At 43.9% G+C, this 16675-nt stretch overlaps 1 pseudogene; it reads right to left on the reverse strand.

Annotated features, from left to right (window-relative positions):
* The window catches only part of LOC142488173 (N-acetyllactosaminide beta-1,6-N-acetylglucosaminyl-transferase-like), a 38890-nt pseudogene extending 31450 nt beyond the window's left edge, over positions 1-7440 (reverse strand).
* Positions 7441-16675: the final 9235 nt, after the last annotated feature.

Below are 16675 nucleotides of genomic sequence, written 5' to 3' on the forward strand. Positions count from 1 at the left end.
GTGCTTGTTTTTCATCATGCCTGAATTTTACATTCTTATTACTCGTGTTCTTTGCGTTGGATTTATTGTGGTCTGTGTTTGTTTGGTGGCTTGAAGTACTAGGACCACTTTCTATATTTATGTCCCTACTCTTATATTCAAATGTTCTCTTACGTTCCCTTGGAGTGCTTGGTGGGATTAGTGTGACTTTCTGCCATCTTGGATTTGAGCCGACTAAGTAGTCTTCCTCATCTCGTCTATATTTTTTGTTTTTTGATTCTATTAGAAGTCTTTCTATCGTGTCAATTTCATCTGCTAGTTTTTTGTCCCTACTTTGGAAAGTTGGGTTTTCCATTATAGGTTCTAGTCTTTTCTGGATCAAAACCACCTCCCTGTCTATATCTGACAGGGTTTTGTTGTGATGATCTATGATGAGTTTCATGAGGGTAAAGGAGCAAGTGTCCATACTCTCCTCCCACATGACATTAAATTCTATATCTGATAATTCAAAGGAGGCTTTTTTAGAAAAACGCAATCCTCTTGGGATGCGTTTTGCATCTAGGTATTTCTGTAGATATACCTTGTCCCAAACTTTTTTTGATTCTTTTTTGAGGAGTGTCTCTAGTTTATCAAACTCGTTGTTGATGGTTTCTATGTCCCCCATCTCGGCCGTCTCGACTTCCTTCATTTTATTCTCTATATTATTGCTTCTAAACAATCTTTTAGTGAATATACTTTCCATAATTTCATTTGTGTTTTCTGTTTCTAGGGTTTCTTCTTCCATCATGTGAAGGTCAGGGTGCTGCCACCAAAGCGGGTTTAGAATAATGTGACAAAAATAAAAGAGGTTGGGGCGCTCCCTATTTGTATAGGCTTGTGATGTTGCCTGTGTGGTAGTGTGTAACCAAAGAAAGGGTAGTGTATACTTGCCCTTGTTGTTTTCTGCAGCTGGACCAGTAGAGAAGATAAAGCCCGGAATCTTCTTGTAGTTGCAGTGGAGGTGGAGGGTTGGTCAGCGCACGGGATTTTGCTCAAACGTAGAGATAAGAGGATAGGAAGATATGGAACACGGTATTAGTGTTTTAGTAATCGAACGGTACAATACAGCCAAAAGAACTTTGGAATTAAAAATGTATGAAAAATATATTTTTAAAATAGCTTAAAACTCTTTGGAATTAAAGAACCTTGGTAATTAAAAGTAAATATATGAAAAAATATATTCTAAAATAGCTTAAAAATCCTTAAATAAAATCCTTAAATAAAATTTAAATGGAATTGTGTGGTTTTTTTGTGAACAGAAGCAGAATACGTGCTATATGTGGATGACTAACAGGGTGTGTTTATATAGCCTGTTGTTGGTCTGAGGTAAAAAGGGGATAATGAGGCTGGTTAGCAGAGTTTAATGCGCAGTCTTTCCTTCACGGAATGCTGCTAAAAACAATAGCTTTCTCACCCTCCTGGTGGAGGCAGTACGTGAGTTGCTTCTCTCCCGGGGGCCCAAATAGGAAGAAAAGGGCCGAACTCGGTGAGTGAGCAAAATAGAATTTATTAGGTACAGAAAACAAAGTCAAAATAACACTCACGGTACAGCTTTAAAACAGCCCAGCATCAGCCTGATCGTCCGGTGATATTCCTCTCACCAGTACAGCTCCCGTGGTCGCGTCCGACGGCGGGACCGGAAGAGGAGGTCTTACCGGATGTCAGCAGGCTGGCTGGGTCCTTCAATCAATGGGCTCCGGCAGGGAACAACTAGTTTCGCAATAATGCTTCGTCAGGTTCCTGCCAGATGCCCTGTGTCTTCCCTCTTTATAGGCAAATACCTAATTGATGATTGGATTGGTCATCAATTGGTATTGGTACAATTAAATAATAAAATGTAAAAACGACCTTTATTGAGTGTTGGGTGTTGGACTAATGCCCAATAATATGAAAGACCAATAATGCTAAACTCTAAATACATACATAAATATGTTACAAGTAGTGACAATGTTATACACAGTAGATAATCATGCACACATGATCTCTATCAGTTCTATGAGACCTTCCCTCGCTCGAGGTGTAGGCAATTAGTAATGACTAATTACTGTCTTTCATATTATTGGGCATTAGTCCAACACCCAACACTCAATAAAGGTCGTTTTTACATTTTATTATTTAATTGTACCAATACCAATTGATGACCAATCCAATCATCAATTAGGTATTTGCCTATAAAGAGGGAAGACACAGGGCATCTGGCAGGAACCTGACGAAGCATTATTGCGAAACTAGTTGTTCCCTGCCGGAGCCCATTGATTGAAGGACCCAGCCAGCCTGCTGACATCCGGTAAGACCTCCTCTTCCGGTCCCGCCGTCGGACGCGACCACGGGAGCTGTACTGGTGAGAGGAATATCACCGGACGATCAGGCTGATGCTGGGCTGTTTTAAAGCTGTACCGTGAGTGTTATTTTGACTTTGTTTTCTGTACCTAATAAATTCTATTTTGCTCACTCACCGAGTTCGGCCCTTTTCTTCCTATTTGGGCCCCCGGGAGAGAAGCAACTCACGTACTGCCTCCACCAGGAGGGTGAGAAAGCTATTGTTTTTAGCAGCATTCCGTGAAGGAAAGACTGCGCATTAAACTCTGCTAACCAGCCTCATTATCCCCTTTTTACCTCAGACCAACAACAGGCTATATAAACACACCCTGTTAGTCATCCACATATAGCACGTATTCTGCTTCTGTTCACAAAAAAACCACACAATTCCATTTAAATTTTATTTAAGGATTTTATTTAAGGATTTTTAAGCTATTTTAGAATATATTTTTTCATATATTTACTTTTAATTACCAAGGTTCTTTAATTCCAAAGAGTTTTAAGCTATTTTAAAAATATATTTTTCATACATTTTTAATTCCAAAGTTCTTTTGGCTGTATTGTACCGTTCGATTACTAAAACACTAATACCGTGTTCCATATCTTCCTATCCTCTTATCTCTACGTTTGAGCAAAATCCCGTGCGCTGACCAACCCTCCACCTCCATAGCCTGTTTAAAGGAACAGTACGTGACGTCTCATAATTTAACCTACCCTAAAGTGTGTTCTAACAGTCCCGGACAGACGGCGGAACCCCGGAGTAAGCCGTTTGTCACAGTATATATATATATATATATATACATTTACACGCCCGGGACGAGTGGATTTAACCCCCAGGCGAGTAAATATTAGCCCAAGCAGCACACGTGTTTTTTATTTTAAATTTCCCTGCTCGCGCTGAAATTTTCCCTGCTCGCGCTGAAAAAACAAAAAACTCCCCCTACTTGACAGCTGATTGGCGCGCGCTCCCAGGCTTTGTGGGCGCGCGGCCAGGCTCTATATGAGCCCACCCCCAACGAGCGGCCATTCTTTCTGCCCGGACATCTGTTGGAGGGTAAGTACTCTCCATGCTGCGGCCCCTCTGCTCCTTCCCTGCGATCCCCCTGGTCCCCACATGGCTCCCTACTCCCCACCGCAGCAGCTCTCCTGTCCCCTGCTCCTGTCCCCTTCCCCTGTTGCTGTCCCCGTCCCCTGCTCCTGTCCCCTTCCCCTCCTCCTGTCCCGTCCCCGTCCCCTGCTCCTGTCCCCTGCTCCTGTCCCCTGCTCCTGTCCCCTGCTCCTGTCCCCTGCTCCTGTCCCCTGCTCCCGTCCCCTGCTCCTGTCTCCTGCTCCTGTCCCCTTCCCCTCCTCCTGTCCCCTGCTCCTGTCCCCTTCCCCTCGATCCACAGATCGCTGCCCGGGGCGGGAGGCCCCACTGCTGCAGCCCGATACCTGGCCACGTGCCTCCCACCCACCCTGCTGATTGGGGGGGCGGGGGGGATGTCGGCCTGCCCCCCCCCCCCCGAGCGGGAGATGGGCGCGGGTGGGTGGGGGAGGAGCGTGGTGCTGGTCGCGGCCTTTCCTCCCGTGTGTGTGTGTGTGTGTGTGTGTGTATGGGTGTGTGTATGGGTGTGTATGTGTGTGGGGGGGGGGAGTATGTGTGTGTGTGTGGGAGAATGTGTGTGTGTGTGTGTGTGTGTGTGTGTGTGTGTGTGTGTGTGTGTGTGTGTGTGTGTGTGTGTGAATGTGTATGGGAGTATGTGTATGTGTGTGACAGCAGAGGTACCCCTCAATCAGTAACCCCCCCCCCAATTAGTAACCTCTCCCCCCCAATCAGTAACCTCTCCCCCAGTCAGTAACCTCTCCCCCCCAGTCAGTCAGTCAACCTCTCCCCCCCAGTCAGTCAGTCACCACCTCCCCCCCAGTCAGTCACCCCCCCAGTCAGTCACCCCCCAGTCAGTCACCCCCCCAGTCAGTCAGTCACCCCCCCCAGTCAGTCACCCCCCCCCTCAGTCAGTCACCCCCTCAGTCAGTCACACCCCCAGTCAGTCACCCCCCCAGTCAGTCACCCTCTCTCTCTCTATATTACCCACCCTCTGTGTGTCACCCACCGTTTCTCCCCTCTGTGTCTCTCCCCCACACTCTCTCTCTCTCCCCCACTCTCACACTCTCCCCCACACTCTCTCTTTCTTCCCCACACTCTCTCTCTCTCTCTCCCACACTCTCTCTCTCCCCCACACTCTCCCACACTCTCTCTCTCTCCCGCACACTCTCTCTCTCCCCCACACTCTCTCTCTCCCCCACACTCTCTCTCTCCCCCACACTCTCTCTCTCCCCCACTCTCTCTCTCTCCCCCACTCTCTCTCTCCCCCACACTCTCTCTCTCTCTCCCCCCCACACACACTCTCTATCTCCCCCACACTCTCTCTCTCTCTCCCCCACACACTCTCTCTCTCCCCCACTCTCTCTCTCTCTCCCCCACACACTCTCTCTCTCCCCCACTCTCTTTCTCCCCCACTCTCTCTCTCCCCCACTCTCTCTCTCCTCCACACTCTCTCTCCCCCACACTCTCTCTCCCCCACACTCTCTCTCTCTCTCCCACACTCTCTCTCTCTCTCCCACACTCTCTCTCTCTCTCCCCCCCACACTCTCTCTCTCTCTCCCCCCTACACTCTCTCTCTCTCTCTCTCTCCCCCACACACTCTGGATCTCTTATTTACCCTATATATCTTATTTGCCCTATACTTCACCAAAATAACCTATACTGCTTTCTTCCAGATCTGACTCAAGCTTCACACGGAAGACTCAGAACCCCCCCCTAACCCAGAAGGCAGGTAGGGAACACCTCCCCTCCAATGTATAACATTGCGGGAATGAGGGTACCTGGACATTGAGGGACTGCGGATCAGGTAAAATCCCAGGCGGGATTGCTGCTTTAGATATTGTGAAGCGGGGACGTCCAGACACTGGTTAAGGGGTTCAGGAAACTAGTCATTCACAACGGGCTTTTATTTCTAGATCCAAAATTTACACACACACACACACACGTAACAAGGACTAATTGTAGTATAATGTAATACAATAAATACATTTATGTCAAAAACGAATGTTGTTCTGACTAGGAATTTATTAAATGTATTTTATTTATATATTTTATTTTAAAGCGGGGTTGGGGGCGGGACTAGGGCGGGGTTGGGGGCGGGACTAGGGCGGGGTTGGGGGCGGGACGAGGTGGCGAGTATATTTTTTGGTTGGGCGAGTATATTTTTGGGTGATTTGTCGAACACTGTGTATATATATGTACATATATGTATATATATATATATATATATATATATGTGTGTATATATATGTACATATATGTATATATATATAGATGTGTGTGTGTATATATATATATATATATATATATATATATATATTATATATAGTATATGGGTCCAAAAGATACTATTTAGATGAGCTGTCTAAAAGAAACAGCTCAAATCTAGCTCCTTATTCATGCGAAAAGGAGTAATTGTATTCAGTCTTTCTATCCACTCTGCTTCTCGTTAGAGCAATAGTCTAAACCTATTGCCCCCTCTCCGTGATCTCTCAACCCCATCGATAATTTGGAATCTTAGCCGACTAAAGTTATGTCCCTTAGAGATAAAATGGTGGGTCACCAGTGCTTCCAAGTCCCCCCTGCATATAGCCGCCACGTGCTGTTCAATCCTCTCTTTCACCAATTGGGTGGTCTCTCCCACATACCCTAACCCACAAGGACATTTAATTAAATAGACAACATATTTGGAGAGACATGAATAGGGATTTTTTATGTCGAACTTGTGTCCTGTTTGTGGGTGGGTAAAGGTGCTGCCCTCTTGTACACTGTTGTTGTACAAAGTGTTCTACGGACTCTGCTTCTCCTGTCCAGATCAAGAAGACATTATCAATGTATCGCACCCACATACTCCTAAACTCCCGAAACGCGGGATGTGTATAAACAAAGAAGTGTTCAAAATCATCCATAAAAATGTTGGTGTATGGGGGTATGACATTCGATCCCAAATCCGTACCCGGTCTCTGTTGTACACAGATGCTAGCATATACTGTGCCTCCACTATGGGAAAATCATCAATCTTACATAGAAAATACGATGTGTCTTGCATTTACGATCTGGATGAGACCACAAGGGGTCTTAATAACTTGTCCAAGAAAATAGTCACCGGTTGAAAAACCAAATCTGATTCAGCCACAATAGGGCGGTTGGTTACAAATTTCTGTGGATCTTGAGGAGGCTGCATATAACAGAAACATTGGGGTTCTTTTTGTTCAGAAATTCATACTGTTTTTTTAGAAATGATTACTACTGATTACCACAAGATTACTGTTATTAAACATGTTACTAAAAAGTATATATCTCATTCAAATACTCTGCTGCTTTATAAAACCACACAGATCATTACAGAAAAACAACTTGTTATGCTTTCTGTGCTATTTATTAATTTATCTTTATAGAAGGGTGTTACGAAATCTTGTGTTGTGTAAGCTATAATACTCATACCTGGTATCCTATTCAGTGTCACCCAGTAATGCTCATCTGGGCTGTAGGTGTCTTTGGATCATTCCAACAGATCAATGGCTCTCTGGTCTTCAAGACTAAACTTTGTAAATTCCCCTGTGAGCGCAATGTATGCAGAGCCAAAGTAAATGGTGATATTATGAGGAGGGGAAGGCTTGAACATATTTGGTCCTTGGTATTGCATGGTCGGAAGGCACCACCCCTAGGATAATATATTTTGACCATTACATTTTTTCACATGCTATATGATTTCCTTATTTTTCTTCAAAAGGAAATCCTGCAGACACGTATTGATAACATACTTTCACTGTACCTTTGATTCAGCAAGGTCTTTCATGCTGTGCAAATCTGCATTGGGGAAACATTCCATTAAGCTATGTACAGCCTGTAAGAAGTCAGCAATCACTGTGTCATCAATGTTAATACAAGACATATTTTGAGGCATGTAGATAGCCCTTAAAAGTCACTCAAATTGATCAAATTCCTTGTGCAGTGTCATTATGTAGGCTAAAATAAAAGCAGTTTCATCTTCAGAGTCGGGTTGTGATGTAGTGATTCATGACAAATAGATTGTTTAGAGGATGATATTAGTGCATTTCCCATAATAGAATATTTCTTCTTTTTGGTCCGTGCTTCACAGGCTTTGTCTGGCATGGCTGTCTCTTGGGAAAAGTGAAATCTGTTTAAGCTTGCTTGTTCTTTCATCAGATTGCTATGGCATTGGAACAAAAATATAATTCCCCGTTCTGGTAGGGAGAAAACTAAATGTATTGGAGGAGCAATTCATTCCAGTATCTCCTAAATAGACAGCTACAGAACACATACTATAATATTTACCAAACACAATCTTCTTTTGCATTACATTCCAGGTCTTGATGTCTTCGAATTTTTTTTTTCATGAAGAGGGTGTTTATCAGTCTATTTAATGGTGTCTGTTTCCTCTGTATCCATTGTTTCAACATAGGTGTTTTTCTGCCAGTCTAAACCTCTACTTAAACATGTAGTAGTGTTCAGTCTTCTGTCACTCAGTGTTTGCATATGAATGCAGCACTTCCATGACTGGTGCTACAAATATCAATGAATACCAGATCCTCTACCTCTTCACATCCTAAAATGACTTGTTTTTTTGTATTTACCTTTTCCACACTGGATCGTTTTTATTGGCAATAAATCTAGTCTCTTAATCTCTAGCTCCTTGTGACCTTAGGGAGGCAGTCCCATTTCTCTTTCATAGGAACCACAATTAGATTTTAGACTCTACAAGACAAGGACTCATTTATAGTGAAACAGGAAAATAATTGATATGGTGCACCATATTAAAATTGCAAATGTATCCCTAAAGACTTTTTCCTTTGAATAGTGCTTACAATCTGAGTCATGTCACACTTTTTTTTACCCAATATAGTATAGTATTGATACCTAGATAACAATACCTAGATTTTAAATCCATGGAACTCAATAGATACTAAAAGAAAATAAATTGATATCTGCTAAAGCTTTAATATATATATATATATATATATATATATATATATATATATATATATATATATATATATATATATATATATATATATATATATATATAAATCATACAATACCGTTTGAAGCACGAGATCAGGAGACAGCACTCTGGTAAGTTTGATCACAAGTTTTTGTATTGAAAAAGACACATAAACCGACGTTTCGGTCCCCCAGTGGGACCTTTCTCAATTTTTTCTACTTGTAAGTGGAGTGCCGGCTGCTTCTGTGGATTCTATATATGTGTGTGTGTATATATACATATATATATATATATATATATGTAACAGAGCAGATAGCACACAAATACAGATGAAGACAGGTGCTTAGTCCCATATGAATGAATATAATCAAAGGCTCCTTACCAGGCAGACCAGAGAATCCAGGGAATCCAAAGTAGGCACAGCAAGGAAGAGACAGCACACTTATTAGCAAAAAGAATTGTATTAGTAAAGCAGGCACAAACCACCAACGTTTCGGTCCTAAAAACAGGACCTTTATCAAGGGAGTGCTTACCACAGATAGACCATAACCACCAATATATACCCATAACTAACTACCTTAATTAAAAACAAAATTGCACACACCTGTGTAACTGCAACCTCCTCCGGTGAGGAACAGATGACGTCATCACCTGGCGTCTATCTCATGTGCTCACTGCAGTAAGGAGCATCATGGGTAACTAGGGAAACTATGGGAGACCCCCCTCAGCCACCGGAATGGGCTCTACTGTGCATGTGTGGTGCTCAAGTTCTGGGTTGCCTCGCAATGACAGGCAACAGGAACTAGGGAGGAATGAGCAGTGAAGGGAGGGGGGCGGGCCAGAGTGCTCCGTGACAGCAGCTACAGAGCACATGGAAGTAGAGGCTGCAGGCAGAATCACATGTATACAGTAAAGATGCCAAAAACACCACTAAAATGCATACATACCAGCTGGGCAAAGGGACAGCAGGGAGAAGGGGAAAGGGGGGGGGGAGGGGGGAGGATGGCAACAGGGGGAAGGGGGAAAAGGGGAAGGAGGGTGGTAGGAAGCAGGGATAGGGAGACATGGTTAGAGATAAGTAACATGTCAGAGATGCATCTGGGTCAGAACCGTGCAGGTCCATAATGAGGACAGTGCCAAAAGAAAATGCCACAAGTCAGGGAAACTGAAATGAGCAAAAAGGCAGAAAGGAGGAGGGCTAATCATCCAGCATCATGATCATAACAGTGGGGGGAGGAGGGGTGGGGGGGGGACACACTGGAAATAGCATGTAGCAATAATGACATTATAAAATACAGCCATTATTAAATAAAGCAATGATAACATTATTAAATAAAGCATCCAAGTCTGAAGTCCTCGTTAAGACCAAACGGTGACATGGTTTTAAGGTCATGGATCATCTTAGCCTCCAATTGCAGCAAAAGTTTATTGCGATCACCTCCTCGAGATGAAGTATCGGCTTGTAAGATGGGCATGCACCTTAATGTCGACAGACTGTGTTTTTCTTGTTTGAAATGTCTTGCGACCGGGAGCAATTTGTAATCCTCCACTGTGCTTGTGTCCAACAGTGCTTTCCTGATAGTAGATCTATGAACAGCCATGCGTTCTTTCAACATACGGCTAATCTTGCCTATGTAATAAAGCCCACACGGACACCTGATGAAATACACGACGAACCTTGTCTCACAGTTCATGGGTGTTTTGATGTGTATTGTTTTACCAGTGTGTGGATGGGCATAAGATTGGCCAGTCTGTAAAAAGCCACAGTTAATACATCCATGACATTTATATACACCAGGTTTTTTATGTAACCATGTTGTAGTAGGTGCATATTTGTTAGAAGGATCAGCCTCCACTAGATAGTCCCTCAGGTTTCTACCCCGACGATAGCACATCCTAGGTGCTCCCTGACAGAAATCGCCTATTTTGGGGTCAGTGCTCAGGATGTTCCAGTTCTTTCTAATACTCCGTTTGATCACATTAGAAGCGGTGGTAAAAGTACTACTGATGTTAATGCGGCTGGTCTTAATTTCCGCAATGTGTGGTGTGAGGAGAGAATTCCTATCCACGCCCTTAACTTTAGTGAGGGCTATATCAATTTCAGATCTAGGATATCCCCTGTCAAGAAACCTATTGGCCATTTGGCATAAAGCACCCTCTACTAGATCTGGATCGCTAGTGATGCGCTTTACCCTCAGCAACTGGGAATAGGGTAGTCCCCGTTTGAGAGGCTCAGGGTAATGGCTCGTAGCACAGAGCAGGGTGTTTTTATCTGTAGGTTTCTGAAAGATTTTAGTTGCAGGTAATCCACCTTTTTTATAGACCACGGTATCCAGAAATGAAATACTGTCCAAACTATGGTTCACCGTGAAACGTATGGTAGATGGGATCGTGTTCAAGTATGAAATGAATTGTGCTAGTTCATCCTCATTGCCTCCCCATATCAAAAAGATATCGTCAATGTAGCGGGTATAGTGGACAATATTTACCGCAAACGGTGCATCATTTAGGATATGTAGTTGTTCATAACTGTCCATGAATAGGTTAGCATAAGCAGGTGCCATGTTGGAACCCATGGCTGTCCCTGTAAGTTGGAGGTAGAAGTCGCGTTCAAACCTAAAAAAGTTTTTATGAAGAATAACTTCAATCAACAGTAGGATGAATTCGGTAGGTGGACCATCATACTCCGAATAGTTGGAGAGATGTTCCCTGATTGCCTCCAGTCCCTCACCATGTGGAATATTGGTGTAAAGACTGGAGACATCCAGCGTAACCAAAAGCATGTTGGTCATATCAAAGGTGATGGTGCCCAGTTTGTTGATAAAGGCCGTTGTGTCCTTGACAAATGATGTCATATTGATGACCATTGGTTGTAACAAAAAGTCACCATAATTCATGACCACAATGCCTCCGCCCTTGTCGGCTGGTTTGATGATAATGTCTTTATTGGACTTCAAAGACTTGATAGCGTCTTTTTCTGCAACTGTCAGGTTAGAAAAGCTTTTCTTGTGAGTCTTGATTTGTCTCCTAGTGTCGTTACCCAAAAGCCCCATAAAGGTAGCAATGCTGTGATTAGCTACCGTTGGATCAAAGGTGCTCTTGGATTTGAATTTATTACAAGTGCACTGTGTCTGTTCAATACTCGAATGAAAGAAGTCCTTGAGACGCAGTTGTCGGTCAAGTTTATACATATCAACTTCCCATAGGAAGGGATCTTGGGAGGTTGTGGGGACAAATGACAGTCCCTTCTGCAGTATGCTCGTCTCTGCAGTTGTCAGTAGATGGTTGGAAAGGTTGAAGATTACCTCATCCTTGTCTTAGGACGCCATCTCCCCTTCTTGGCTTCCCTTTCTAGGTACCTTACGCTCCCTGCCGCCTCGCCGGACCGCTCGCCTACGTCGGAGTCCGGTATGGGCGGTTTGTGTGCTGTCTCTGTGCCTGATCCTAAAAAAGGCTCCAGATGTGTTCCGTCTGGGGCATCCGATGCATCTGTGTCTTTGGTGTTGTACCCGGCACCGGTACCGGGAGTTCTTTTGGACCGCGGAGGGTTTCTCCTCCGACCACCTCTTCCAGTGCCTGGTTCGTGCAGTCCCAGGAGCCATCGTATACTCTCTTGTCCTGGTAATCACTGATCACCTGTTTGAGTTTCTCCCGTTTATACTTGGTGAGACTATCACGGTATAAATCGATTGTCGTCTGTATTTTATCAGTCCAGTTTGTAGAGATATTTAAAGCAAGTGTATCACCGTGTTTGTTGTTAATCACCTGTATCTCTTTTTTAAGGCGCGTGATTTCCTTACTGGACTGCTCAATAACAAGGATCATCAAATCATAGGAGCATTTATTAAGGATTCCTATCCACTTGCGGCAGAATTCAGTATCTGTCCGCCCTATTGTTGGTTGATTTTTGATGCGGAACCCTCTAGGGATCAATTTTTCCCTGTGATAATGTGACAAAGTCACTCCGTGCATATAGTAATCTACCTCTCTCTTTTTCAATTTAATGAGGTCATTAAAGACATCAGAGGCTTTGTCTGAGCCCAGTGCTGCCTCAAATGTTTCCGTGAATCTGATTTTGGCAACGTCAGCCTCACTGTAACTAACACTGTCAGAAATGTTAGACAAAATCCCAGTAATATCTGGATACTCTTCCATCCCACAATAGGTCACTCCGTGTAAAAAAAGGAAAAATAGATAATAGATCTCCGACGTAGGCGAGCGGTCTGGCGAGACGGCAGGGAGCGTAAGGTACCTAGAAAGGGAAGCCAAGAAGGGGAGATGGCGTCCAAAGACAAGGATGAGGTAATCTTCAACCTTTCCAACCATCTACTGACAACTGCAGAGACGAGCATACTGCAGAAGGTACTGTCATTTGTCCCCACAACCTCCCAAGATCCCTTCCTATGGGAAGTTGATATGTATAAACTTGACCGACAACTGCGTCTCAAGGACTTCTTTCATTCGAGTATTGAACAGACACAGTGCACAGGTAATAAATTCAAATCCAAGAGCACCTTTGATCCAACGGTAGCTAATCACAGCATTGCTACACTGGCGACACACTTTATTCGAGCTCGGCTAGTCCCACGAATTCGGGTATACCCGGGTGTATTGAGGTTTGTGACTGTTTTCTGCCCGAGTGCATTGGGTTATTTTCCAGGCAGGGATTGAAGCATTTTATTCCCGCTGGCTGCAATACTGCACAGTATATATATATATACTGCATTACAATTCATGAATTTATGCCATCTGGTAGACACGCGAAGCATTGCAGCCTATTAAATATTAATCATTATCATTTAACAGATCAGCCGCCCGTCAGCCAGGAATGAACCCAGGCTGGGAAGGCAAACGCAACGGGGCTTGTCAGAGGTGAGGAGCGGCGCATTCCAGGTATCTGCCAGGTACATACTGAGTATTTGCTCGAATAAAGTGTGTCGGTGCAGTACCTTTATGGGGCTTTTGGGTAACGACACTAGGAGACAAATCAAGACTCACAAGAAAAGCTTTTCTAACCTGACAGTTGCAGAAAAAGACGCTATCAAGTCTTTGAAGTCCAATAAAGACATTATCATCAAACCAGCCGACAAGGGCTTTGGCATTGTGGTCATGAATTATGGTGACTACAGGGCAGAGATCGAGAGGCAACTGATGGACACCAATTACTACAAAAAACTACAGAAAGATCCCACCCCAGACTATAAGACAGAAATAGACTCCATCATCAGGCTTGGTGTTAACCACTTGTGGATCTCTGAGGAGACTGGCTCTTTTTTTAACCCAGGACCACCCCTTGACTCCCGTGATATATGTGCTACCTAAAGTGCACAAGTCCATTATTAATCCGCCAGGCAGACCAATTATTGCTGCGAGAGGTTCCCTTTGCCACCCACTCTCCCAATTTGTTGACTTTTTGTTACAACCAATGGTCATCAATATGACATCATTTGTCAAGGACACAACGGCCTTTATCAACAAACTGGGCACCATCACCTTTGATATGACCAACATGCTTTTGGTTACGCTGGATGTCTCCAGTCTTTACACCAATATTCCACATGGTGAGGGACTGGAGGCAATCAGGGAACATCTCTCCAACTATTCGGAGTATGATGGTCCACCTACCGAATTCATCCTACTGTTGATTGAAGTTATTCTTCATAAAAACTTTATTAGGTTTGAACGCAACTTCTACCTCCAACTTACAGGGACAGCCATGGGTTCCAACATGGCACCTGCTTATGCTAACCTATTCATGGACAGTTATGAACAACTACATATCCTAAATGATGCACCGTTTGCGGTAAACATTGTCCACTATACCCGCTACATTGACGATATCTTTTTGATATGGGGAGGCAATGAGGATGAACTAGCACAATTCATTTCATACTTGAACACGATCCCATCTACATACGTTTCACGGTGAACCATAGTTTGGACAGTATTTCATTTCTGGATACCGTGGTCTATAAAAAAGGTGGATTACCTGCAACTAAAATCTTTCAGAAACCTACAGATAAAAACACCCTGCTCTGTGCTACGAGCCATCACCCTGAGCCTCTCAAACGGGGACTACCCTATTCCCAGTTGCTGAGGGTTAAGCGCATCACTAGCGATCCAGATCTAGTAGAGGGTGCTTTATGCCAAATGGCCAATAGGTTTCTTGACAGGAGATATCCTAGATCTGAAATTGATATAGCCCTCACTAAAGTTAAGGGCGTGGATAGGAATTCTCTCCTCACACCACACATTGCGGAAATTAAGACCAGCCGCATTAACATCAGTAGTACTTTTACCACCGCTTCTAATGTGATCAAACTGGAACATCCTGAGCACTGACCCCAAAATAGGCGATTTCTGTCAGGGAGCACCTAGGATGTGCTATCGTCGGGGTAGAAACCTGAGGGACTATCTAGTGGAGGCTGATCCTTCTAACAAATATGCACCTACTACAACATGGTTACATAAAAATCCTGGTGTATATAAATGTCATGGATGTATTAACTGTGGCTTTTTACAGACTGGCCAATCTTATGCCCATCCACACACTGGTAAAACAATACACATCAAAACACCCATGAACTGTGAGACAAGGTTCGTCGTGTATTTCATCAGGTGTCCGTGTGGGCTTTATTACATAGGCAAGACTAGCCGTATGTTGAAAGAACGCATGGCTGTTCATAGATCTACTATCAGGAAAGCACTGTTGGACTCAAGCACAGTGGAGGATTACAAATTGCTCCCGGTTGCAAGACATTTCAAACAAGAAAAACACAGTCTGTCGACATTAAGGTGTATGCCCATCTTACAAGCCGATACTTCATCTCGAGGAGGTGATCGCAATAAACTTTTGCTGCAATTAGAGGCTAAGATGATCCATGACCTTAAAACCATGTCACCGTTTGGTCTTAACGAGGACTTCAGACTTGGATGCTTTATTTAATAATGTTATCATTGCTTTATTTAATAATGGCTGTATTATATAATATCATTATTGCTACATGCTATTTCCAGTGTTCCCCCCCCCACCCCTCCTCCCCCCACTGTTATGATCATGATGCTGGATGATTAGCCCTCCTCCTTTCTGCCTTTTTGCTCATTTCAGTTTCCCTGACTTGTGGCATTTTCTTTTGGCACTGTCCTCATTATGGACCTGCACGGTTCTGACCCAGATGCATCTCTGACATGTTACGTATCTCTAACCATGTCTCCCTATCCCTGCTTCCTACCACCCTCCTTCCCCTTTTCCCCCTTCCCCGTTGCCATCCCCCCCCTCTCCCCCTCCCCTATGCCCCCCCCCACACCCCCTTTCCCCTTCTCCCTGCTGTCCCTTTGCCCAGCTGGTATGTATGCACTTTAGTGGTGTTTATGGCATCTTTATTGTATACATGTGATTCTGCCTGCAGCCTCTATACTTCCATGTGCTCTGTAGCTGCTGTCACGGAGCACTCTGGCCCGCCCCCCTCCCTTCACTGCTCATTCCTCCTTTCTTCCTGTTGCCTGTCATTGCGAGGCAACCCAGAACTTGAGCACCACACATGCGCAGTAGAGCCCATTCCTGTGGCTGAGGGGGGTCTCCCATAGTTTCCCTAGTTACCCATGATGCTCCTTACTGCAGTGAGCACATGAGATAGACGCCAGGTGATGACGTCATCTGTTGCTCACCGGAGGAGGTTGCAGTTACACAGGTGTGTGCAATTTTGTTTTTAATTAAGGTAGTTAGTTATGGGTATATATTGGTGGTTATGGTCTGTCTGTGGTAAGCACTCCCTTGATAAAGGTCCTGTTTTTAGGACCGAAACGTTGGTGGTTTGTGCCTGTTTTACTAATACAATTCTTTTTGCTAATAAGTGTGCTGTCTCTTCCTTGCTGTGCCTACTTTGGATTCCCTGGATTCTCTGGTCTGCCTGGTAAGGAGCCTTTGATTATATTCATTCATATGGGACTAAGCACCTGTCTTCATCTGTATTTGTGTGCCATCTGCTCTGTTACATATATATATATATATACAGTGCTTGACAAATCACCCAAAAATCTACTCGCCGAACCAAAAAATCTACTCGCCACCTAGTCCCGCCTCTAATCCCGCCCCCAACCCCGCCTCTAATCCCGCCCCCAGTCCATCATTTAAAAAAAAAAAAAATTCCTAGTAAGAACATTCGTTTTTGACATTAGTTTATTTATTGTATTACATTATACTACAATTAGGTGTGTGTGTGTGTGTGTGTGTGTGTGTATAAATGTCGAATCTAGAAAAAAAAGCCAGAATATTTAAAGCAGCAATCCCG

This window comes from Ascaphus truei, chromosome 2 (assembly GCF_040206685.1).
Source record: "Ascaphus truei isolate aAscTru1 chromosome 2, aAscTru1.hap1, whole genome shotgun sequence".
Classification (NCBI taxonomy): domain Eukaryota; kingdom Metazoa; phylum Chordata; class Amphibia; order Anura; family Ascaphidae; genus Ascaphus; species Ascaphus truei.